Genomic DNA, 26,972 nt, shown 5'->3' on the forward strand with positions numbered 1-26,972 from the left:
TGTTAATGACGGGGGTCTGGATGATGTATTTCCCACCCTAGGCTTATACTCGAGTCAATACCTTTTCCTGGGATTTTGGGGTGAAATTAGGGGCCTCGGCTTATACTCGGGTCGGCTTATACTCGAGTATATACGGTAAGTTATTCTATATTTCACGTAAACTATTTATTATATTAAGATAATTTAAAAGCAGAAGTAAATTGCTTATAACTAATTTACCTCCTGATTGTTTACTTCCCTGTACTCTAAACAGGTAGTTCCTTCCCCTATTCCCCTCCCTGTGTTAAAGGGGTTATCCAGGAAAAAAAACTTATATATATATATATATATATATATATATATATTATATCAACTAGCTCCAGAAAGTTAAACAGATTTGTAAATTACTTCTATTAAAAAAATCTTAATCCTCTCAGTACTTATGAGCTTCTGAAGTTAAGGTTGCTCTTTTCTGTCTAAGTGCTCTCTGATGACACCTGTCTCAGTTTAGAAGAGGTTTGCTATGGGGATTTGCTTCTAAACTGGGCGGTTCCCGAGACAGGTGTAATCAGAGAGCACTGAGACAGAAAAGAACTACCTTAACTTCAGAAGCTCATGAGTACTGAAAGGATTAAGATTTTTTAATAGATGTAATTTACAAATCTGTTTAACTTTCTGGAGCCGGTTGATATGTAAAAAAAATGTTTTTTCCTGGATAACCTCTTTAAGGACATCATACACCTCATACCTCCCAGGCCAGTGGTCTTCAACCTGCGGACCTCCAGATGTTACAAAACTACAACTCCCAGCATGCCCGGACAGCCAACGGCTGTCTGGGCATGTTGGGAGTTGTAGTTTTGCAACATCTGGAGGTCCGCAGGCTAAAGACCACTGTCCTTGGCCGTCTTCACTCTTCCTGCATGTCCGCACAGGAAATCTCCATGCGGACATTCCGGAGACTGCTATTAGAGATGAGCGAACTTACAGTAAATTCGATTTGTCACGAACTTCTCGGCTCGGCAGTTGATGACTTATCCTGCATAAATTAGTTCAGCTTTCAGGTGCTCCCGTGGGCTGGAAAAGGTGGATACAGTCCTAGGAGACTCTTTCCTAGGACTGTATCCACCTTTTCCAGCCCACCGGAGCACCTGAAAGCTGAACTAATTTATGCAGGATAAGAAATCAACTGCCGAGTTGAGAAGTTCGTGACAAATCGAATTTACTGTAAGTTCGCTCATCTCTAACTGCTATGTATTCCGTGTGGAGTTTGCAACAAGTTCATTCTTTCTGTGGACAAGGTAAATGGAATTTCCATTCCTGAAACATCTGACACAGACATTCTGCCGTGTGCACAATGCAGCAGAATCCTGTTGAATACAAAGGGACTCTGCTGCTGTGGAATTCTGCACGGAAATTCCAGACATGTGAACATGGCCTTATATTTACTGCTCTCTTGTCGCCTCTCCTTTCTTGCCTAATGAGAGATTGTGTTTCACACACTGGGCAGCCGGTAATACAGTGAGCAACAGAAAAGAAGTGCACACAAGGAAAGAAGTAATTGTTATAAAGAAACATGCAGGCATCCTGTCTATGATGGGGGGGGGGGGGGGGGGAGAGAAATCATGGGAAATGTAGTCCTTCACATTACTATGGCCAGCCACAGCAAGCCCTGGCAGCATCGAAACAAAGGTGTTGAACCCAACAATGAAAAATGATGCTTCTGAGCTATGGTGGCACACTAATTGAGAATTGAGACACATTCGTCTGTTTTTGTATTTTTATAAACTTGGAAATACGCTTTAAAGGGGTACTACCATGGAAAACTTTTTTTTTTTAAATCAACTGGTGCCAGAAAGTTAAAAAGATTTGTAAATCATTTCTATAAAAAAAAAAATCTTAATCCTTCCAGTACTTTTTAGGGGCTGTATACTCAAGAGAAAACCAAAAAGAAATGCATTTCCTGTGATGTCCTGACCACAGTGCTCCCTGCTGACCTCAGCTGTCCATTTTAGGAACTGTCCAGAGAAGCATATGTTTACTATGGGGATTTTCTCCAGTTCCTAAAATGGACAGCAGAGGTCAGCAGAGAGCACTGTGGTCAGGACATCAAAGGAAATTCATTTCTTTTTTGATTTCTCTGTAGTATACAGCCCCTAAAAAGTACTGGAAGGATTAAGATTTTTTAATGGAAGTGATTTACAAATCTGTTTAACTTTCTGGCACCAGTTGATTTAAAAAAAAAAAAAAAAAAAGTTTTCCACAGTAGTACCCCTTCAAATAGATTAAAATGAAGTCTTTTGTGATGCAGTTTCTTATAACTAAAACATGGTGATGATCTTCTAAAGTATTTGGGTTTTATCGTGTTCTTCACATATGCAGCATTGCCTAGTATTGCAGAAATTAATATTTCTAAATTATAACTTTTAATTACATTCTTAAATATTCTTTCATGCATGGCAGAAGGTCCATAAAAAATTGAGTAAGGTAACAACTAAGGGCTGTGCTCAGACCTATTCAGAATCTGAGCACAACATCAGTGGAAGCCTAGCCTTAGTTTCTGGCCACCAGTTGATTTTAAAGCAAATGTTTTCCAGTGGAGTACCCCTTTAACACAAAGTAAAATATATAGCCAGGATGAGATAATTCTGCCTAAGCAGTAGATGCTGAAAAACTCTTCAGAATGTCTTCTATCCTCCGTGCATTTTGTCATAAATATTACAGATTCATCAATGGACAGCTCACATTTGTCTGGATTCCCTGGTGAATGGATGTCCAATGTGGCACAGTGGTTATGATAATGAGATTTGTATGGATCCTTGCCATCATCAGATTGTAATTTAGCTTTTTTTTTAATTTTATTTATATATGACTTAAAACTAAGAGTTGAAGGAGAAATTGTGACTTATGCATTTTTACTTGTCTGTAGTGCATATGTTTCGAGATACTCCTCAGGGTTGTAGTTAATCTACTTGACACATCAGTTGCTCCACACATTGTACATGTAGCCACAATAAATTAGTAACACAGTAGAACATGGTATGTACAGTAAAACACATTTACGATGTATGTATACTTATTGGGTGTACTGGTAAGTAACAAGACTTTTGGATTACTTGTATTAATTTATCTGAAATTTGGGGTTCTTTGGTTTTTTGGCGTCCTGTTTTCTCTTTTATCTTCCCTGTTGCAGGTCCCAGCTATAATTTTCTGTTTCACAATCTCGTCTGCTGCCTTGTATTGCTGTGATTTAATCCTTGCCTTTATCTGTGATTTATAACCCTTTATCATCATGTTATATGACTGTATCTGTGTTTACCCTGTGTTTATAACCAATCATTACCTGGTTTTCTTTATCTTCTTTCTAACCTCCACCTCCTCCCCAACTCTCTCATCAGGATTTCTGGCAGGTACTGACCACAATAGCATGTGTTTGCTTCTGAACATCAATACTATGCATCATTTTTAAGGGGCAGACTGCCTGTGCTCGACCAACAGAGTTGACCCCACTAGAGTGGCAAGATTTGGTTGCCAGTTATATAGACTATTGACTTTTTGCCTGTGATCATTTTTCATTTACATAGTCATTGCCCAGTATTAAAGAGTATTTCTACCCAAGACGGTAATTGCCCATATTTAGGTAAATCAGAAGTTGGATCGATATCCAGAGTTTATTAAATACTTATGTTTATTTTATATTTATACTTAAAGAGGTATTGGTATTTTTCTCTTTAAATCGTAACTCTCATTAAAACTAATTTTTGCTATTGCACTCCTTATGGTAAATAAAAAAATATTTCTAATATACTTTGTTTAAAAAAAATGAAGTTTTCTATGTTTTATTTGTGCTTAAAAAAGCTCAAGAGCACATTTCCCCCCATCTTATACACAGACTTTGGACCGAAGCCCAAACACAGGAAGTGCAGCCTGGAGTGCTGAGGGGTGTGTCCAACCAACAGCATATGGCAGTTAAGTGTGAGAGGAGTTATGATTGGATGAGCCTGACACACCCCCCTCAGCGCTCCAGGCTGCACTTCCTGTGCTCTTGAGCTTTTTTTAAGCACAAATAAAACATAGAAAACTTCATTTTTTTTTAACAAAGTATATAAGAAATATTTTTTATTTACCATAAGGAGTGCAATAACAAAAATTAGTTTTAATGAGAGTGCCCATTTAAAAGGTTGCAGCCATTTTTTGAAAACTAACAAAAAGTATCTGTCAGCATTTTGCATATCACTTTGGCAATAGCTTTTAGGCATCTCATAGCAAACCTTTCCCGGTATGTAATAATTAATTTTCACAAAGTGAGATAAACAGCTTTAAAGTTACTGCAGAATTAGTAGGTACTGCCAATATGGTAAACACAGATCTATTTGTTAACTTTACAAAAATGTATCTGCAACAGAGTTAAAAAACATGCATTAAGCAATAATAATAATCAAGATTAATAGACTTTGGATAGCGCTCTATAGTCTGTCTTTGTAATATTTGGACATTTTAAAGTTCTGGATAGAAATACACTTTATTTGCCTGCTAAGACTGCTGTGTAATATAGCTGCCTTGCTTGCATGAAATCAGAAGCTTTGGACTTACTCGAGTAAATAGGCCTGTGTATTGAAGTCAGTAGATTTCATGCTGTAATGTGGTATTAGATAGCGTTTATAAACCATTATGTTTTGCACACGTAAAGATGTTTTATGTTAAAACATCTCGCCCACCTAAATTGTATATTTTTTCAAAGGCTGCTGTGATTCTAAAGGAAAGCTGTAGGAGTTGTAATGTCTAGGTTTGCTTGATATACATTTTCATGGTAAGAAGACATAGAGAGCCTTAGAAGTAGTCATCAGCATGCCTATTATCGCTTTATACTATTTGCTTTTCAATATGACCAGGCTCTTTAATTTCTTTACAATGTAGCTTTATTAACTTTTATAAAATGATTTTTTCTTTGCTATTACCAGCTTGATATGGTTCTATACAGTGGATTGGGGGTTTTGAGAGGGAAGAGAATGGAGTGGGTGGAATGGGCATTAGTGTGCCCAAATTTGATTTTAAATGTGTAACATGATTTGCTTGGAGATATGTCAGAAAATGTCTAGCCAGTATGTACAAATCAAAAACAAAATACCCCTTATCAGGGTGTTGGGTATAGTCTAAACTACCAAACAAAAAATGCCTACAGTCACTTCCTACCCTAATATAAAACTTAAAGGGGTACTCCGGCGCTAAGACATCTTATCCCCTATCCAATCGTGGGGGTCCCGCCACTGAGGACCCCCCGTGATTTTCCATACCGCACCCCGTTAGAATCAGTCCGTGGAGCGTGTTCGCTCCGGGTCTGATTAATGGCGATCACGGGGACGGAGCATAGTGATGCCACGGCTCCGCCCCGTGTGACGTTACGCTCCACCCCCCTCAATGCAAGTCTATTGGAGGGGCGTGACAGCTGTCACGCCCCTCCAATAGACTTGCATTGAGGGGGGCGGAACGTGACGTCACACGGGGCGGAGCCGTGACGTCACTATGCTCTGTCCTCGTCGTTGAGATGGACCCTGAGGACCTCCAGCGGTTTCGGAAGCCGCTAAAGGTGGGTGCTGCATGGTAGATCCCGGGGGTACCCAGCAGTGGGACCCGGCGATCTGACATCTTATCCCCTATCCTTTGGATAGGGGATAAGATGTCTAGGGGCGGAGTACCCCTTTAAATAGGAAGAGAAGGCGCTCCATAGTGAAGGAAAACCTGTACAACGGTAAGTGGAATAATTAAAACAGCTTACCGGATAAAGTTGTGTAGCCACATACACAACAATGGAAGATGTGTATAAAGAAAATGGGATCCTGTCTGCAGCCTTCCTGTACAAAAGTGATATCGCCCGTACAATTTCAGAACAGAGGAGAAATAAAAAAAACAGGAATTCTAACGGCGCTGACCAGGACATCAATGGTAATAAGGGTAAGTAACCTTATTAACAGATATGCAACGCGTTTTGCTGGGCATGCGCAGTGAAACGCGTTGCAAGTCGGTTAATAAAGTTACTCACCTTTATTACCATTGATGTCCTGGTCAGCGCCGTTGGAATTCCTGTTTTATTCTTTATGTCCTGAAGTTGTACCGGCAATATCTTAAATAAAACGTAACCTTTACTCAAGAATATTAAAAAGTATATGATATTGCCAAGTTATGTGTATAGGTGTATTTTAATACATTCATACCGAATGTATTAAAACACCTATACACGCAACTCTGCAATATTAGTCCTTTTAATTTACCCATCGTCCGCTTTTTAATATTCTTGAGTAAAGTTTAGGTTTTATATTAGGGTAGTCATAGGGTAGGTATTGCCTGTAGGCATCTTGTGGTTAGTTGTAAAGCCTATGTGCAGAATGGGAAGTCAAGTAGAGTACTGCAGAGCCATCCAGTGCAGTTTTATATACTCCAAGTGCTCAGTGGTTTATTTACGGTAGGTGAAAACCCATGCTAAGCTGTTAGGGAATGGAAGCCAATTGTCATTACAAAGTGCAAGAAAATACCTCTGCTCTGTTTTGCTCGATGCTATTCAATACATAGAATCAAGGTGTGTTCCATCACATTTCTTTTTACACAGGTATTCACCCCTAGAAAAGTCACTTATGGAGAATATAGTTTGGCCACTTTCCCACAGTGAAGTTTGTGAAATTTTGCTCAAATAGCACACTTAATTTTGCGGAATTTGAGGGAAATTCCTGACTCTGCGCAATTCCTGACTCTGCGCAATTCCTGACTCTGCGCAATTCCTGACTCTGCGCAAATCCTGACTCTGCGCAAATCCTGACTCTGCGCAAATCCTGACTCTGCGCAAATCCTGACTCTGCGCAAATCCTGACTCTGCGCAAATCCTGACTCTGCGCAAATCCTGACTCTGCGCAAATCCTGACTCTGCGCAAATCCTGACTCTGCGCAAATCCTGACTCTGCGCAAATCCTGACTGCCTGTCATTTCACAAAAGCTAATAGAGACAATGTCAAAAGTTTTAAACAGTCATACCCCCACTGATCGCTAGAACAAGTGGGGAGAAGCAATCTGTTAATACCTTCTCTCCCCATATGTCTTCTCCCTGCATGGGGTGGATTCTATAGAAAGCCTATTAAGCATGTCTGCAGCAAGAGAGTGAACCCAGCTTAAAGGGGTACTCCACTGGAAAAAAAAATTCATCATCTGGAGCCAGAAAGTTAAACAGATTTGTAAATTACTTCTATTTAAAAATCTTAATCCTTCCAGTACTTATCAGCTGCTGTATGCTCCACAGGAAGTTTATTTTGAATTTCCTTTCTGTCTGACCACAGTGCTCTCTGCTGATGCCTCTGTCCCTTTTAGGAACTGTCCAGAGTAGGAGCAAATCCCCATAGCAAACCTATCCTACTCCTGACAGTTCCTGACATGGACATAGGTGTCAGCAGAGAGCACTGTGGTCAGACAGAAAGGAAATTCAAATAGAAAATAACTTCCTCTGGAACATACAGCAGCTGTTAAATACTGGTAGGATTAAGATTTTTAAATAGAAGTAATTTACAAATATGTTTAACTTTCTGGCACCTGTTGATTTAATTAAATAATTTTTTTCCAGTGCAGTACCCCTTTAACAGCCATTCCTCCTGACTCCACATATACATGCATTTTTGACTCAAGTGTGCGTGTTTGTCTCAATGCTAAGAGGAACATAAGCCTCTGTAGATATTGCTGGGAGATGCTCATCTTGTACAGAAACAAAACATTTTTTACGTTCACTATATACTGATGCTTACATGATGGGATTTGAGAAACCCCCATATGCAAATAGATGGGATCAGCCAAAGTTCATCTGATTGGTATAGCCTGACAGTGGTTACGAGGTGTCCAGATCTAAGCAGTATCAGTTGTATAACATTTAGGCAGTGGTCTCCAACCTGCGGACCTCCAAATGTTGCAAAATTACAACTCCCAGCATGCCCGGACAGCAAACGGCCACTGATTTAGGGTGTTTGGTGTATTGCCATTTTAACCAGATATAATTAAAATGTTCTGTTTAGAAACCAGTGACATAGACAGAAATAGTAAATGAGGAAGCTGTTCATTGTGTATGGTGCAGGAAGATTGATGCTGGATGGATAGTTAGACCTAATTAATCCTGAAAAGTCTGTGTTACCAGCGCTTAGATTTTCCAGAAAGCATGCAGTGACAGATTTATGGCCAAATAGCATTTAATTTAGTTGCACTGTCCACGATATGGGGATGGTTATGCTAATAGTGATTCATATAGTTTATTACTACACATTTCATCAAGCATTGGCCTGTTATAGATTAAGCATTGGAACAGGCGTCCATTAATAAACATTGCCCTTGAAAGCAATAACATCAGGCATAAATTAGCTGCTTGAATACATTTTAAGATATCACAGAGGCAGAAGGGCTGACATTTATCAGAACAGAAACTGAAATGTACCTACTATATTTACAGGCTCTGGTACAACATGGAGAGAATCATATAGTCTTCCACATCATGCTTTATATTTTATGTTTTATACCAGGCCTCTTCATAAACCAATACCTCCAAATTGACTTTACTGTTATGTCAGATAAAGTTGGGTTATAAGAGTCCTGTCCACCCTTAAAGGGGTACTGTCACGATCCCACCCTATCGGTCCAGCCAAGACATTAGAGAGAGTGTGATGGTGCAAGGGTTAAGGCCACCAGACCTCTGGGTATCCACTTCTAGTCCCAGCAAGTCACCAAATTAACCCTTAGGTAAACGTGTTTCCACCAGAGCTGCCTTCAGAAAGGTGAGCTCATATATTTAGAGATCAAAGACCAGAGCTGATTAATTAAACATTTAATCTGATAAAAGGTATCACAGTGCTGACTATATAAAAATACAGAAACAAATGACATACAGGTACAAAAATATATAAAAGAGTTTGGCAAGGCAAGTTCAGAAAACAAAAGATGAAGTTCTTACAGCATGATGATATAGCCCTCCTTTTGTGAGTGAGAGTCCTGCTCTTGTCAGCCTTGAACACCAGTTGATTCCAGCATTTTTAAATCTTATCTCTGCTTCTTTGGAGGGAAACTCCGTTCCCCCCCCCCCCTCCCCTCTGATCCCACCTGTTTGATTATATGATGGGACCAAGGTGCATGACTCCAAAGGAGATACCAAACAGACCTCCAATAAAATGCAATACACAAAAAACAAAGGATACACAGTCTGAATGACCTCTCACCCATGTCTTGGATAATACATCACACAGTTATAATTATAATACACATATAGGATTTTAATAATCAGGCCTTGGGCCTGACAGGTACTCTACTGGAAGAAAAAAAATGTTTAAATCATCTGGTGCCAGAAAGTTAAGCAGATTTGTAAATTACTTCTATTTAAAAATCTTAATCCTTCCAGTGCTTTTCAGCTGCTCTATGCTACACAGGAAGTTCTTTTCTGTTTGAATCTCCTTTCTGCCTGACCACAGTTCTCTCTGCTGACACCACTGTCCATTTTAGGAACTGTCCAGAGTAGGAGCAAATCCCAATAGCAAATCTATCTTGCTCTGGACAGTTCCTAAAATGCGCAGAGGTGTCAGCAGAGAGCACTGTGGTCAGACAGAAAGGAAGTTCAAAAAGAAAAGAACTTATTGTGGAACATACAGCAGCTGATAAGTACTGGAAGGATTAATATTTTTACACAGAAGTAATTAACAAATCGCTCCAGTTGGCACCAGTTGATTAAAAAAAATGTTTTCCAGTGGAGTACCCCTTTAAAGGGTTTTCCAGATATTAAAAAAAAGTTTCCCCTTTTCACAGGATAGGGGCGAAGTGTCAGATCTTAAGGGTTCTGACCCTTAGGATCCAGCTGCCCTACCCCAGCTTACACTAATTAACCCCCCCCCCCCCCCATGATCTTTGGAACAGTACCACCATCTCACCACTAAGCACTTTGGCACCAACCTGCTGGGACCAGTTCTTGTTGTAAGGAACGCAGCACATTTGAGATGGAAGCCCCAGCCCACTCCAGCATGTTTTTGGAGCCAAAAACATCCGAGCCTGCTGTTTTACACTGTTTGCATAATTCCCGTATGCATTAATGGGAGTTAGGCAACCCGAACTTTACTTTTTGCATATGTTTTTAGTTACAGAAACAGAGTAGCCCGCTGTGCTAAAGAGGATATCTTGGAAAAGAAAAAACTGCAAATTTCTTCCGAAAACAGCTACTCACCTGTCCTCAGGTTGTATGTGGTATTACAAGTTGGATCAATTCACCTCAATGAAATGGAGTTGCAACAGATCATGACTAAAAGCTATTGTAGGCGGAAATTCATTGACTTCTCTAACTGGAAATTATTCTTTAGTGCATTTATACATTGGATAGCAGGATTGCCAAGCATGGTGGACATGTGAGCGGATTGCCACATACCCTGCAACACCACACTCAACCTGAGGACAGGTATGTTGCTGTTTTTAAAAGGAATCTACTCTGTTTTTCTAATTTTGCATAACCTCTATTTTACCTTAAGATAACATGTCTCAACCAAGAATTAGCTGGCTGTTTATTTGCATATACACGCTTTCTAATGCAGGTTTATATTGCTGTGGTTATTATACTACAAATAGTATGTTCCCAGTGCCTCTCAGGAGCGGGGTGATTGATAAGCCACTATCCTTCATGGGTTAAGTTGATTGGTGATGGTTATTCATGGCAGCATGATAGATTTGCCTTCTCAAAAAAGATAGAACATGGCACCTAAATAAGAGGATGTGTTAGAAGAATAATTTATCAGGATAAACAGTGTCCCTGGCAGACATGTTTTTATTAGTGCTAGTATTTGTGGCCAACTCCAGGGTCTTGACCATGCAGCATCTGCTTATTTTAGCCTCCACTAATCTTTTTCTTCTTTTCCAATGGGGTTGGGTTCTGTATCCTGGCCTTCTATCGCCTGGGGCCTAGAGAGCTTGCTCCAAAGGAATTGCTGTAGAATGCGGCTCTTAAATTACAGGCAGTGCTGGTAGTGTAATGGTGATGGATGACTGTTTACATTGCAAGGTCCAGAATGTAAATTTTTCTTTCCAGTCCAAAGGTCTCTGAGGACAAGAAACAAGGTCATCGATTACTACTGAGGGGGGGATGGTGCTAGTAAGATAGGATGTATGGGCTTGCAACATTTTTTTTCATGCATATAAATCATGTAAGAGTTATTCTTCTAAGATGTCTGTATGATGTGTATCTAAATGTGTGTGGTTTATAGATCAGGCAGTTCTACACATCTACTTATATTTAAAACCTGTATAAAAAATTAATTTTACTTGCAGTGTGTATATAAAATGTAAGCAGAGTCCTACATGTAGGTGTGCATTTAGAGGTACATTTGGGGTCCAAAGTGTTCTTTGCTCTATTATATCTGTATGATAACATATTATCTATTTTGTCTCATATGTTTGATGTAGTCTGGGGTTAAATGCTATAACCCCTTAACCTGAAACTATTGTTTTCACGTTGGTATATCATATATTTGGTATATAACTGATGTGCACCTTTATCTTGAACCTAGCAGAGTACTCGGCCTAAACCTTTTGGGAGAGGAAAAGAAACTATGTCCTCATGTCCCGACCTTATATTCCATCCTAACATGGGTACTGAGCTGTGATGAAGAGATTGTAGACTGAAATAGAAGGGAGCATGGCTTTTTAAGGATTGTGGCAGGTTGTGAGACTCGAAAGTGACGCATTCACTTAAAGATGTGGAGCTTGTGGATTATGGTGGCGCTGTGATAAAGAGATTGTGGTTAGGACCTGTGATGTAGGTGTATCTGGCAAAAATTGTGGTTTCGGCCTTGATCCAGAAGGGGAACTTGTGAAGTTAAGGTACCAGATGTCCCATAGACTTGCATGGGACTTAAGACAAAAACCCTGACCCTTACAAATTAGGATGGGTTAATTTAGCTATCATATATTTTTAGTTGACCTATAAGTAACGTGCACCATGTGTTACATGTTGGTTGCCAAACTTAATCTACTTTTTATCTCATTGCCATGTGTCAAAGAGGAAGGGCCAAGCTGCTCAATTGCAACAGCATACTACACTTCCTTGCTAGCCCTCCCCTCCCAACCCTTCCGTGATCGATGTACATTGCCCTATATGTCTGTCTAGGGGAATTCTTGGTGTTGAGGTGGTGTGCTAGGCTGTGAAACTTAAGTATTTTAGCCCCACCTCCTTGACAACTGGCTTAAAAATAAATAGGCGATTTTATACATCTGGCAACTGCGATCTGCTACAGGAAAGGTACTGCTTGAGTTTACATTTGAACAACTATCTAATGGTGTCTATGCCTCATAGCACCAGATAGAGCTGACAGATTGAGGCACGTGTGTTTTTACAGTTCTAGCAAAGTATATGAGTGTTTATTATTACTCTCATAGACTTTGCTAGCACAGAAAAACACACCTGAATCAAATGCAGCATTAATGGTACGTGTGACCCTACCCTAAAGGGGTACTTCAGAATAGACGATAGGATATCAATTCCTAATGGCGGGAGACCTGACCAAGTACAGCGTTTATGTATATCTGACACTCCGAAAAAGAGTGCGTTAAGGGGCATGTGGACCTCACACTACGTGCACAGGGAGAGTTGTGCCCCATTCTGGAAAATCGCAGGTGGTCTTAGAGCAGTGTTTCCCAACCCAGTCCTCAAGGCACACCAACAGTCCAGGATTTTAATTTTTCCCTGTTCTATTCCAATGGAGTAACTGAAAAAACCTGGAATGTTAGTGTGCCTTGAGGACTGGGTTGGGAAACACGGTCTTAAAGGTCAGATCCCCATGCGATCAAATACTTATCCCCTATGAATGAATTAACTTCCAAGCAGCAGTTAAAGACCATGAGGGAGATAGTGACTATCTGATGACTATCATTGGAGATAGTGCATTTTCAATAGTGTACACCTGGAGAGATGACCATACCTCATAGCTTCTGCTTATGATGAACATTTTAAGCTTACTCAATTGCAATTCCATGTAATTGGATTGTTTTACTAGATGTTTGTGCTTCACTCTAAAATGTTTTATGCAGTTTGGGTTATATATATTTTTTATGTAATACATTTATGTTTGTCTGAACAGTTACCATGTTTCCTTTTATCAAAACTGACCTTAAATTGTTTAATAACTTGTAATTTATATAATACTGTCTTTGTTCTAGCAGCTTATATAATTTACTGTTTGAAGTAATTTACATAATTTCAGTGATACATTCATTTTCAAATTTGCACATTTCTAGTAGTGTACTTAAATGTGTAGTTAGACTTACATGATGTTAAATATGGTTATAGCATGGCTTACAAGCCATGAGATCAAAACAGCATGGCTGCATTTGGTGTTTTGTGAGCAATAGGATCCTCATTTAAAAAATCACTTCAGTTTTCCAATTTCTAGACTTGACTTCCAGTGACCCTACATTACCTCCCAGTCCCAAGAAATGTGCATTCCGCCTTATTTTCAGCGGGCCAATGATGTTTACAAATGGTCATGAAATAATGTAGACACAAATGTTTTCTCCTTGTGCAAGTGTCTATCTACACAGAATATATAGTGATATGTAGCAATATCACTATCACAGAATCAGAATAAAATTGTTAATAGGAAGTCGTCCATCATTTGTAAAGCTTTACATTCTGTCGGCCTTCGTTTATCATTTGTATGTGGTGAACACATTGTTTGTCTTCATGGTTATCTACATCATCTTAGTATCTGAGGAAACACACATTTTATTATTTCCACAGGTATATGTCATCAACAATTCTGTAGGTTTACAAGCTCTTTGGAATCCACTTCACTAACCTCTTTCCATAAACCATTAATAAAGTTTTATATTGATTTCATTTATAAAATAAAAACGTTCTTGATATATCTGCGAGGCACAAGAAAACAAAACACAAAAAAAAAAAAACACAAAGCACTGCAAAACTATGGCACAACATGCTTGATACAGAATCCCTGAATTATCTACATATCAAAGTGCATTATCTTTTTCATTTGGAGGAGAGCTACCTTCCAAAACTTTAGGTATCATTTAGAACCCTTCATACAGGCCTTATGGACTCTCACTACATAGTTATTTTAAATGGGCACGGTCAGATTCAAAAACTGTTATATGTTGTACATATTGACAAAATATTAATCTTTCTAATATACTTCAGAAGCAAATTTTATTTCATTATTATAGAAATAATGGCTTATAAAAAAAAACTATGGGGGTCTTCATACTGTCCAGAATATAATCCTGTCCAGCTGCAGCATCATCTTTGTCCCAGCTGAAGCACAGGCATGGCAAAGTCCAGTAAGTGAGGGTGGGACTAGCACTCCTCTGTTCTCTCCTGTCCTATCAGACTGCAACATGAAAACAGAGAGGAGGGGTTTACAGAGCAGCCCGCAGTGACTTAATGCAGAGGAACAATACAGCAAACTCGAGGAAGCTAAGGCACTGAATTATAAATCAAGTGAGCAATAGAAAAAGGGTGTTTGTGAGAGAAATATAAGTGCTAGACACTAAAGTGTTTAAAAGCAGGAACAGATTTTTACCTAACGTAAAAATAAATTCACCTTTTTCAATATTCTAAAGCATTAATTTTGCAAGGTATCATTTATTTATGTAGGAGATAACAGATGCAAGTCTTACGAAGCCATTCAGAGTTTTTTGTTTCTTCATTTTTAAAGTGAACCTGTCATCACGTTCATGCTACCTGAACCATTGGGGAGGTGTCTGGCAGCTCAATCTGTACCTGTCATCAACAAAAAATTTTATATAATGTAGATAATACCATTATATGTATATTTGTAATATACATTGGTTAACAGCTATTGCCTCTGTGTCTCTATGAGAAGTCCAAATACAGGAAGTGCGGGTGGACAAGAGGGGCTCTGTGCAGTGAGAACAAGCATGGCTCTGTACACTGAGGACAAGCAGGGCTCTGTGTACTGAGGACAAGCAGGGCTCTGTGTACTGAGGACAAGCAGGGCTCTGTACACTGAGGACAAGCAGGGCTCTGTACACTGAAGGCAAGCAGGGCTGTGCACTGAGGGCAAGCAGGGCTGTGCACTGAGGGCAAGCAGGGCTCTGTGCACTGAGGACAAGCAGAGCTCTGTGCACTGAGGACAAGCAGGGTTCTGTGCACTGAGGACAAGCAGGGTTCTGTGCACTGAGGGCAAGCAGGGCTCTGTGCAGTGAGGGCAAGCAGGGCTCTGTGCAGTGAGGGCAAGCAGGGCTCTGTGCAGTGAGGACAAGCAGGGCTCTGTGCAGTGAGGACAAGCAGGGCTCTGTGCAGTGAGGACAAGCAGGGCTCTGTGCAGTGAGGACAAGCAGGGCTCTGTGCACTGAGGCTCTGTGACATGCTATGGGCTCACAACAGGATGATGGACATGCCAGGAGCCTGCACAGAGCCCTGCTTGTCCTGTCCTCACTTCCTGTATTTGGACTCCTCACAGGCAATAGCTGCAGGGACAGCACTTTTTCACCCATCAATATACACATTTTTTAACCAATGTAGATTACAAATATACATATAATTGTATTATCTACATTATATAAGAAGTTTATGTTGAAGACGGTTACACTTTATAGGGTTACTTAAAACATATCCTCTATCCATGCAATAGGGGATCAGTGTCTGATCAAGGTAGGACTGACCTCCTTGACATGCCCTTCCATGCATCTTTATGGGAGAGCTGGAGACAAACAAATGCCGTACTTTATTGCTGTTGTGGTAAAGGGAAATTAGTTGAAACAAAAAGATTACTATATCCCTTCTTTCCAATGACTGCACTAACAGATTATTTTTAATTTAAGGTCTTGGTTGTTGCTGCCAGTTCTTCTATGCGTTACAAATGCTAAGGGAATATAGCCATCATAGATTACATCTAAAGCAATTCAACCACAATGTCCGACCAATGTCCTGCTGCTATTTCTGTAGTTTTGTTGGATAAAGGTTTTCAAATGTGGAAAGGTTTCATTTCAGAAAAGCACACCTCTGGATCCACATTGGTTTCAGAAGTGATTATGCAGTGACCTTATATAAAAGACATTCCCGTGTCACTTAGTAAAATAGTGGAGGTAAGCTTCCCATATTTTCAGATTTTAAGAATTTTTTTTCTGAATAATAGTAGGATAAAAACATCTGAAATCTACAAAAGTAGAGTAGTGTATGAGACGTATGAAAGGATATTGCTGTGGTAACACTTCGGTGCATGTTGCAATGCAGGTATTATAGCTATAAAATAAAAAGTTGAGCCAGAGGATGACCATATTTCACAAAACAGTTGTTGCTCCTACTTGTGAAGTAATCTGCCTGTACCCCATTAATCCAATGGTGATGGTGGAATAAAAGCATGTGAAAGCATATGGTGGTGAATGCCATCTTCTTATATTCTCATGTATTTGTACATGGTTTTTAAATGGATATTTAAACTAAACTAAGCTGGGCATTTTTACCTTGCAAAAATGAAATTTTGTATTATTAACCAGTTTTGTTAAAGGAGAACTCCAGAATATAAAAATTGCCCCCCATATTGCCGACAATCCTCTTCCTGGTTGCCGGTGGTCGGCGAGTCATACTGCGCTCAGCCAATCACCGACCGCAGTGAAGTCCCGACTTGGCCGGCGATAGGCTGAGCGGCAGTGTGAGAACGCTTCAAGACACAAAATTCTTCACGTCACACTGCCGCTTAGCCTATCGCCAGCCCAGCCGGGACTTCACTGCGGCCGGTGATTGGCTGAGCGCAGTATGACTCGCTGACCACCAGCAACCAGGAAGAGGATCGCGGTAGAGACCGGAGGCCCCGGGGGAGAGGAGGAAGGTATGTACAGCTTTATTTTTTTACTGCTGGCAGTATGGGGGACAATTTTTATATTCTGGAGTTCTCCTTTAACATTTTTTTGTGCTATTTTCTGATAAGCTGTGGATTTTGGTCATCCCCCCCCCCCCCAGGAATTTACAAATGTATCAAGATGTTTGTTGTAGCCTGTAGAGTATGTAACTTGTAGAGCAGCAGTTAGTGCTCCATAGCAGTGCTTAAAGTCATAACTTGTAAACATACATTGCAGTCATGGACATGGGAACTGTCTTTTGTTATATACTTTGTAAGTTACATTTAGTGACAAGGTATATGGAGTACACGAAGCATAGACCTTACAGAAATGACAAATCCTATTGATTACCATGTTGAAGTGATGTTACAAACTTGAAAAGTGATTCCCTTATTGACAGGATAGGGGATAACAAGATAAGTGGGGGATCGACTGCTGAAACTCCCACCTATCACAAGAACAAATGAGAATTGTTCCATGAATGAATGGCACACAGCATGCATGCCCAGCTAGTGCTCCATTGATTTTTTTTACAGGGCTTCTGAACATTGCCAAGCTCCGCTCTCTGCAACGTTTAAATGTCTGTCTTTTGTCGACCCAACCTTTTCTGCATGGTGCCTGTTACAAACATATTGGGCAGACTAGGTGGGACAAATTGTTATCTGCAGACACTTTCTATGTTTCTAACGAAACATGTTAAAAGTTTAAAGGGGTTATCCACAATAAGGTGATTTTAGTACCTACCTGCCAGACAGTAATGGACATGCTTAGGAATGATCCATGCTTGTTTGGGGGCTAAATGGCTATGTTGTGAGATTACCATAATGCTGTGGCTATCTTTTTGTGCACTGACTATTTCTTGTTGGATTTCATTCTCAAACTACACATCCCATAGTTCCATGTTTGTAAGTTTGAGGTCACTTTTCTCCCTCCCACACGTCAGCCACTCCACCCATTGAAACAAAAATGAGTTGCATTCCATTCAAAAGACCAGTGTTTTCTAACCAACGTGCCTACAGCAGTTGCAAAATGATCTTTCTCCCACCCAGCGGCGCCCCACCCATTGAAGCAGACAGGCTCCTTTGCACACCTGACTAGTGATGTCATGTCTCGACGCACTGCAACCTGGGAAAACCCGAGACCTGAGTAATTTTTTATGCTGTTAAAAATATACTGGTGTGAAAATCACAGAAGAATTGCGAGACCACCGTCACACACAGGTACAGACACTATGTTATGAACTACACTAACTTTACAACCCCTGTCGTATAGTCAAATAAAAAAAAAAATACTGGAATACCCCTTTTAGTAAGATTCTGGTGTTGCTAACGGAAACCTGTCATCAGATTTTACCATATAAAACGAGTGTCAACAAGAAATATAGTTTAAAAGTCTCCCTCTGTTGGCCCTGTTAGTAGTTCCCTGGGCCGGGAGCTATACTCACCTAGTCGCGTCTGCTGCGCTGCAACCATTCCCCCTTAGCATGATTGACAGCCCGGGCACAGCCTGGGTCATTGTTCTGCTCCATCTGCTTAGGGAGCAAAGTGGTGACACAGGCTGTCAATCACACTGAGGGGGCATGATTACAGCGCAATATAGCTTAGTTTAGCTCCCCGCCCAGGGGACTACTCACAGGACTGGCGGTGGGAGACTTTTTAAAACGATATATCCTTGCCATCCCTGGGAGCAGAAATGTCCTCAAGGGATGGTGTGGATGAAGATTTTACCTTTATATAACGTGCTGCCTCCCTTCATACATAGTATCTCATGCTAGTTAAATCTAATGACAGATTATCTTTAATACTATTATGAAAAGATTCACTTTTTCATAAGAGGAATGTAATTTTTAGTGACTGGGAAAACCCCTTTAAATAAAAATGGAATATAAAAATAAATGCTAAAATCGACTTAATATGAATGTGGAAGCTCTGAAGCTTCTGCTGCTGCATATTAAAACCGTTCCAGTGCTATCTTTGTACCTTTTGAAAGTGTAAGCCTTCTTTTAAATCTGTAGGAAAGCTGCGGATCAAAGGCTTTCATGTTAGTCAAATAGTGATAACCTGCTCCTTTGTTACAGCAGCTTCTCTTGGCTTACAACAAATAGCCTGAGCAATAATGAAGCTGATTGGATCGGATTCTTGAGCCATTGTTCAGAGAATTCGCTCAAATGCTTGTTATTCTCAGATGCAGAACTATCCGCCTAGCTATCATAACTTTCACTAACTGATTCTATCGTCATGATGAAAGTTATATAAGCAAAGAAAAACTGCACATGAAATCATGAGTACAGCCATAATAATAAAGTGTGTGTGTGTGAATATATATATATATATATATATATATATATATATATATATATATATATAATATTTAAGAGACCTAATGACTCATTACAAACAAATAATATATCCTACATGTAATTGTGGCTAATAGTTGTTTCAAGGTTTAGTTTACACATGTGCTTTTAAGGGACATTGCTTGTTTTTATTACAGCTGGGGTGTTTTTTTTTTTTTCTTTTCTTTCAACCCCATATAGCAGCAGAAGAAAACAGAAACAGATGGAAGTACTGATAAATGATTCTATTGATGTAGTTTAGAGGATAGAACACTGGGATGTTTTTAAGTAAGACCAGATAACGCAGCAAACTGCATAACTTTGTTTGAAAAATAAAGCGAAAATTGATTAAAACAGTTGATAAAATTAGCCTTTTTTTTAATCAATAAAAATTTCTGTGGAATCAACAGGATCTGTTCATGATTATTATATTCATGGCAGATTTATTGCAGAAATCTATTCTATACATGTGCATGGATTTTAGTATACCAAAGCTAAATTGGGTGAATAAAACAGTTGCATACATTCCTGCAGTTAATGTGCAACACATACCTTAATAAAGTACTTATTTTTTCTTTATTAAAATAGGGTCACACATGCCGTTGTTTGCTGCATATTTGCTACTGCATGTTTTCCTACTCATTCAAGTCAATGGGTAGCAAAATCAGCAGCAGAAAATACAGCAAAATATGCAGAAAAATATGGCACGTGTATTGCCATGGTGTGACCATATTGCTTCTTATTCTACATTTTTTTTTAAATAGTCTGCCCCTTAGGCCTGATTGACACCCTAAGTGCCAGGTTTTGCATCAAGTTCCCAACAGTCAGTGGGGGATATTTATCAAAGGATTTAGACTGGTTTTTCCCATCTAAATTTGTTGCCCAGAAAGTCGCAGTCTAAATATGTGCAACTTTTTTGCGACTTTTGCTCAAAAGTTATGATCAGCCATCTTATCCCCTATCCTTTGGTTAAGGGATAAGATGTGTAGGGACAGAGTGCCCCTTTAACTTACGCATCTCATATATGGTTGTTAATATTGGTAAATCCCTACCTCCTTGCTTCTCTTTTCTTTAGTGCAGCTCGGACTGCTGTGTGCAGTACATTACTGTGGAGGACCCACTTCTGTTGTAATGACTGGAATTAGAAGAATCTAGGCTCATTTACTGCCCTTTCATGCTTTACACCTAAACAACCAGAGAGAGAATAGTGTATTAGTGGATAGTGATCAGTGTGAGCTAACTTGTCAATAACTTGATAGTGATCACGGTGAACTACTCTTGTCCATACTCAATGGATCTTACTGGATGGATCCTAATGGATCAACTTCCACAACAATTCATTACATTTTCTGTTAACATCACTGCAGAGCTGACGGGAGACAAGATTACATATTCAAATATATTTTTATCAAAACTATAGTATATATTAAAAATAAATATTTAGTGCTGCTTGGAAATACAGATTTGATTTGCTTGTGAGCAACATGTCAGGCCCTGTCTACACCTGTATCTTCAGTTAATTTTTTCTATACTGTCTTAGAAGAAAAAATAAAGTACATGCTTAAAGGGTATTAAAAAATATGCTTCTTTCTATTTAATTTTCTCCCTACCAGTCCTTTTTTATAGGTTTCAGACTCATGCTGGAGTCCTAAATCTCAGAGTGTAGCCGGGACACAGACAAGCACAGCACTGCTCCCTGGCAGTGAGCAGTGCTGAGTTTGTCTGTGTTCCAGCTGCAGTTTGTGATTTAGGACTCCTGCACGAGTCTGAAATCTATAAAAAAAGGACTGGTAGGGAGACCCCTAGTGGTCATTTTTCAAAGTGGAAAATTAAATAGAAAGAAGCATATTTTTTAATAACATGCTATTGGAAAGTCATTCTGCATACATTAATCTATAATATATCAAAAGTTTTTTTGATGAAAGGTACCCTTTAACATAATGGACATTAAGGGTTCCTGGTGGACCCCGTTGACTTATAATGGAGTCTGTTGTGGTGTCCATTGGTTGCTGGATGTTGCATTGTCCTTCCTGTTAGATATGACAAAGGCTGTGATGGAATCTCTCGACAGATATTTGAACACAGCCTTAGGCTGGGTTCACACTACGATTTTACTTTACGGGAAAGGTATACGGCTGGGGGGAGCGAAAACCGGCGCTCCCATATGCCAGCCGGACCCAGCCTGTATCTAATTCATTTCAATGAGCCGACCGAAGTCAAACGGTGACTCCAGTCGACTCATTTTTGCCCCGTATCCGATTTTCGAACCAAACCTAAAACCGCGGCATATCACAGTTTTAGGTCCAGTCAGAAAACCGGATACGGGGGAAAAAATGAGCCGACTGAAGTCACTTTCTGACTCCGGACGGCTCATTAAAATGAATGAGATATGGGAGCGCCCAGTTTTTACTCTCTCTTCCCCCCCCCCCCCCAACCGGATCCAGTTCCCGTAAGCTCAAAACCTAATGTGAACTCAGCCTAACTCATGAAAAGTCTATGTATTAATATTTATTCGTTTTCAGCATTGCTTCACTATGGATGTTAATGAATTTGTATTTTAATGTCTTTTAGCTCTCATCCTTTCTCCTTAATGGAAATCTGTCATCAGTGTCACCTGCACTAACCTGATGGTACAAACTGGTAGTGCAGTTGACATTGATGCCATGGTACTTACCTTGTCCTGTTCCGTGCTGTGGTTCTCCGGCAATCCTCTAAGGCAGTGATGGAGATCCTTTTTGAGCCTGAGTGCCCGAACCGTAATTCACGCCAACTTTTTTCCCCTCAAAATGCCAGCACAGCAATTAAATCAGAATACACATTAGGGTTGGTACTATAGTTCTCCCCACATTAGGTGCAGTATAGTTCCCCCACATTAGGTGCAGTATAATTCCCCCACATTAGGTGCAGTATAGTTTCCCCACATTAGGTTGGCAGTATAATTCCCCCCACAAGGTGGGCAGTATAATTCCCCCCCACAAGGTGGGCAGTATAATTCCCCCCCCCCACAAGGTGGGCAGTATAATTCCCCCCCACAAGGTGGGCAGTATAATCCCCCCCCCCCACAAGGTGGGCAGTATAATCCCCCCCCCCACAAGGTGGGCAGTATAATCCCCCCCCCCCACAAGGTGGGCAGTATAATTCCCCCCACAAGGTGGGCAGTATAATTCCCCCCACAAGGTGGGCAGTATAATTCCCCCCACAAGGTGGGCAGTATAATTCCCCCCACAAGGTGGGCAGTATAATCCCCCCACAAGGTGGGTAGTATAATCCCCCCACAAGGTGGGCAGTATAATTCCCCCTACAAGGTGGGCAGTATAATTCCCCCTACAAGGTTGGCAGTATAATTCCCCCCACAAGGTTGGCAGTATAATTCCCCCCACAAGGTTGGCAGTATAATTTCCCCCACAAGGTTGGCAGTATAATTCCCCCCACAAGGTTGGCAGTATAAGTTCCCCCCACAAGGTTGGCAGTAAAGTTCCCCCCACATTAGGCAGGCAGTGTTCCTTCACATTAGGCAGGTGTATGGCTGGAGCGTGTATGTCTGTGTCGGAACACAGAAGATGACGTCCCGCTGGTCACCATGCTTACCATGCGCGCATCATCCTCGGTCCTCCCCGATGCTCCGCTCTGCTCTGCTTTGCTTTACGGGCGCACGCACAGGACGTCAGTGACATCCCTGCATGCTCTACCTCCCGGTGGTCCCTGCATTTTTAAAGCTAACGCAGGGTTGCAGAGAGTTAACCGGGACATCCTTGTGTCCCGAAATGACCTTTTGGGACACAGGGATGTCCAGAATGTGACGGGGGCCTGTGGCCGCGTGCCCACAGAGGGGGCTCGGCGTGGCACGTGTGCTATAGGTTCGCCATCACTGCTGTAAGGTATCTTCAGTTCCGGGCCCGACTTGGAGCATTGGTGGAGCTTAGTGACATCACCGCTGCTGTTTGCTAGCAGCAGGACCCAACAGAGAACAGCAGCAGTGACGTCACTAAGCTCTGCCGATGCCCGGGCCCAGAGCTGAAGATACTGAAGATACCGTTGTCATCAGTGTTGCCTGCACTACATGTCTGAGTTCTTTTAAACTTGTTATTTTTTTGGGTGGGTAAGGGTGGTTATTGTCTCTGATAATGGGAATATAGCCTTTAAATTTAAAAGGCTCAGCGTCTGGCTGTTATACTATGTTGTATGTACAAGACCTTGATCTATCAACAACGTTCTTCTGTAGTTTTTTTTTTTTTTTTAATTAAGTTATCCCTTCTAACAATTACTTTACCTGTGGCAGGTCTGAAAGTCTGTCTACCTCTCTAAGGGTGGGTTCACCTTTGTCCAGTGGTCTGGCACAGTTGACCTCCGGTTTGATTGCACTGGATCAAAAATGTTTTCTTGTGAAAAGTTTGTTGTTTTTTTTTTATCTGGTTCATACATGCCCGTAAATCTGGAGCCAAACCCTGTTTAAGCCTATGCTTTACCAGAGGGGACTCTGTGTGCAAAAGCTTGCTGCATCTGGTGTTCCAAACTGGGATTTCTCAGGATCCTTGGACATACAGTGGGGCAAAAAAGTGTTTAGTCAGCCATCAATTGTGCAAGTTCTCCCACTTAAAAAGATGAGAGAGACCTGTAATTTTCATCATACGTATACCTCAACTATGAGAGACAGAATGAGAAAAAAAATCCATAAAATCACATTGTCTGATTTATAAAGAATTTATTTGCAAATTATGGTGGAAAATAAGTGTTTGGTCACCTACAAACAAGCAAGATTTCTGTCTCTCACAGACTTGTAACTTCTTCTTTAACCTCTTCAGGACATAGGGCCTATGGATACGCCCTACATTCCGAGTCCTTAAGGACCGAGGGCGTATCCATACGCCCATGGGAAATCCGGTCCCGCTAGCCGGTTGGGGACCGGAGCCGGATGCCTGCTGAAATCGTTCAGCAGGCATCGCGGCATATCGCCCAGGGGGGTCATTATGTCCCCCCATGTCGGCGATGGCCGCAGATCGCTGGACAATTCAGCCCAGCAATCTGCGGCGATTCCGGCTCAATCGGGTCTCAAGTGACCCGGAATTACTGGCTGATCGGGGCCGTCTCTGCTGGCCCCGAACAGCCATACCCAGCAAGGGTGAGGTGGCACTGGTGCCACCTCACGATCGCCCTAATTCGTCGTCCGGTTTACCGGCCCACCAATCAGGGCACCTACTGCAGGTGTCACTCCCGCAACCCGCTCATACCCTCTTCCGGAGGACGTGAGCGTGTGCGGGAGGAAGACCCCGGGAGCTGGGACCCCGATCCCCGGCGTCCTTGTTGGGATCGGGGCCCCAGGAGCGCGGCGGTGACGACGAGGGACTGACCTGTGTGCGGCGGCGTGGAGCAGCAGTTGGTGGTGAGTGACAGCCTCCTGCTGTTGCTTAGCAACAGCTCCCAGCATGCAAAAAGGGCATGCTGGGAGCTGTAGTTATGCAACAGCAGGAGGCAGACCACCGCAACTCCCAGCATTCCCTTATGGGCATGCTGGGACTTATAGTTTTGCAACAGCTGGAGGCACATTTTTTCTATGGAAAAGTGTACCTTCAGCTGTTGTATAACTACAACCCCCAGCTTGCACAAACAACTAAAGTGCATGCTGGGAGTTGTAGTGGTGCATCTGCTGGTTGCATAACTACAACTCCCAGCATGCAAGTTGGCTGTCGGTGACTGCTGAGAGTTGTAGTTTTGAAACAGCTGAAGGCACACTGGTTGTGAAACTCAGTTTTTTTTTTACCTAACTCAGTGTTTCACGACCGGTGTGCCTCCAGTTGTTGCAAACTACAACTCCCAGCATGCACCGTACATGCTGGGAGTTGTAGTTTTGCAAAAGCTGGAGGCACACTTGTTGTGAAACACTGAGTTAGGTAAAAAACTCAGTGATACATAGCCAGTGTGCCTACAGCTGTTGCAAAACAAAAACTCTCAGCATGTACAGTCTGTCAGCTCATGCTGGGAGTTGTAGTTTTGCAACAGCAGGATGTTCCCCCCTCCACAATGTGAACATACAGGGTACACTCACATGGGCGGAGGTTTACAGTAAGTATCCGGCTGCAAGTTTGAGCTGCAGCAGATTTTCTGCCGCAGCTCAAACTGCCAGCGAGAAACTACTGTGAACCCCCGCCCGTGCGACTGTACCCTAAAAACACTACACTACACTAACACAAAATAAAATAAAAAGTAAAAAACACTATATATACACATACCCCTACACAGCCCCCCTCCCCAATAAAAATGAAAAACGTCTGGTACGCCACTGTTTCCAAAACGGAGCCTCCAGCTGTTGCAAAACAACTACTCCCAGTATTACCAGACAGCCACTGACTGTCCAGGCATGCTGGGAGTTTTACAACAGCTGGAGGCACCCTGTTTGGGAATCACTGGCATAGAATACCCCTTTGTCCACCCCTATACAAGTCCCTAATTTAGGCCTCAAATGCGCATGACGCTCTCACTTTGGAGCCCTGTCGTATTTCAAGGCAACAGTTATGGGTCACATATGGGGTATCGCCATACTCGGGAGAAATTGTGTTACAAATTTTGGGGGCTATTTTCTGCTTTTACCCTTTTTAAAAAAATTTAATTTTTGAGAAAACAAGCATTATAGGTAAAAAAAAAATATATATATATATTTTTTTTTACATATGCAAAAGTCTTGAAACACCTGTGGGGTATAAAGGTTCACCTAACCCCTTGTTACATTCCCGAGGGGTCTAGTTTCCAAAATATAATACCATGTGGGTTTTTTTTTTTTGTTGCTGTCCTGGCACCATAGGGGCTTCCTAAATGCGGCATGCCCCCAGAGCAAAATTTGCTTCCAAAAAGCTAAATGTTACTACTCCTCTTCTGAGACCTGTAGTGCTCCAGCAGAGCACTTTTCATCCCCATATGGGGTGTTTTCTGAATCGGGAGAAATTGGGCTTCAAATTTTGGGGGCTATTTTCTGCTATTACCCTTTTTAAAAATGTAAAATTTTTGGGAAAACAAGCATTTTAGGAATTTTTTTTTTTCACATTTGCAAAAGTCATGAAACACCTGTGGGGTATCAAGGCTCACTTTATCCCATGTTACATTCCCCGAGGGGTCTAGCTTCCAAAATGGTATTCCATGTTTTTTTTTTTTTTTGCTGTTTTGACACCCTAGGGGCTTCCTAAAGGTGACATGCCCCCCAAAAACCATTTCAGAAAAATGTTCTCTCCAAAATCCCCGTCGCTCTTTCGCTTCTGAGCCCTCTACTGCGCCCGCCGAACACTTTACATAGACATATGAGGTATGTGCTTACTCGAGAGAAATTGGACTACAAATACAAGTAAACATTTTCTCCTTTTACCACTTGCAAAAATTTACAAATTGGGTCTACAAGAACATGTGAGTGTAAAAAATGAAGATTTTGAATTTTCTCCTTCACTTTGCTGCTTTTCCTGCGAAACACCTAAAGGGTTAAAACACTGACTGAATGTCATTTTGAATACTTTGGGGGGTGTAGTTTTTATAATGGGGTCATTTATGGGGTATTTCTAAAAGGAAGACCCTTCAAATCCACTTCAAAACTGAACTGGTCCCTGAAAAATATCGAGAAATTTTCAAATTTTGTGAAAAATTGGAAAATTGCTGCTGAACTTTGAAGCCCTCTGGTGTCTTCCAAAAGTAAAAACTCATCAATTTTATGATGCAAATATAAAGTAGACATATTGTATATGTGAATAACATTTTTTTTTGTGATATATATTTTCCTTACAAGCAGAAAGCTTCAAAGTTAGAAAAGTGCAAAATTTTC

At 41.1% G+C, this 26,972-nt stretch overlaps 1 protein-coding gene and 1 long non-coding RNA gene across 3 annotated transcripts in view; one reads left to right on the top strand and one right to left on the bottom strand.

Annotated features, from left to right (window-relative positions):
- The window catches only part of MICU1 (mitochondrial calcium uptake 1), a 276,130-nt gene that overhangs the window by 113,147 nt on the left and 136,011 nt on the right, over positions 1 to 26,972 (top strand). The gene's annotated exons all lie outside the window — the stretch shown is intronic.
- Positions 10,599 to 24,694, bottom strand: LOC130282331 (uncharacterized). The gene is made up of 3 exons (XR_008846345.1): positions 24,523 to 24,694; positions 20,227 to 20,359; positions 10,599 to 11,064 (listed from the first exon to the last, which is right to left on the bottom strand). It is a non-coding gene; the product is annotated as an uncharacterized LOC130282331 (long non-coding RNA).

The sequence above is a fragment of the Hyla sarda genome, chromosome 7, assembly GCF_029499605.1.
Source record: "Hyla sarda isolate aHylSar1 chromosome 7, aHylSar1.hap1, whole genome shotgun sequence".
Classification (NCBI taxonomy): domain Eukaryota; kingdom Metazoa; phylum Chordata; class Amphibia; order Anura; family Hylidae; genus Hyla; species Hyla sarda.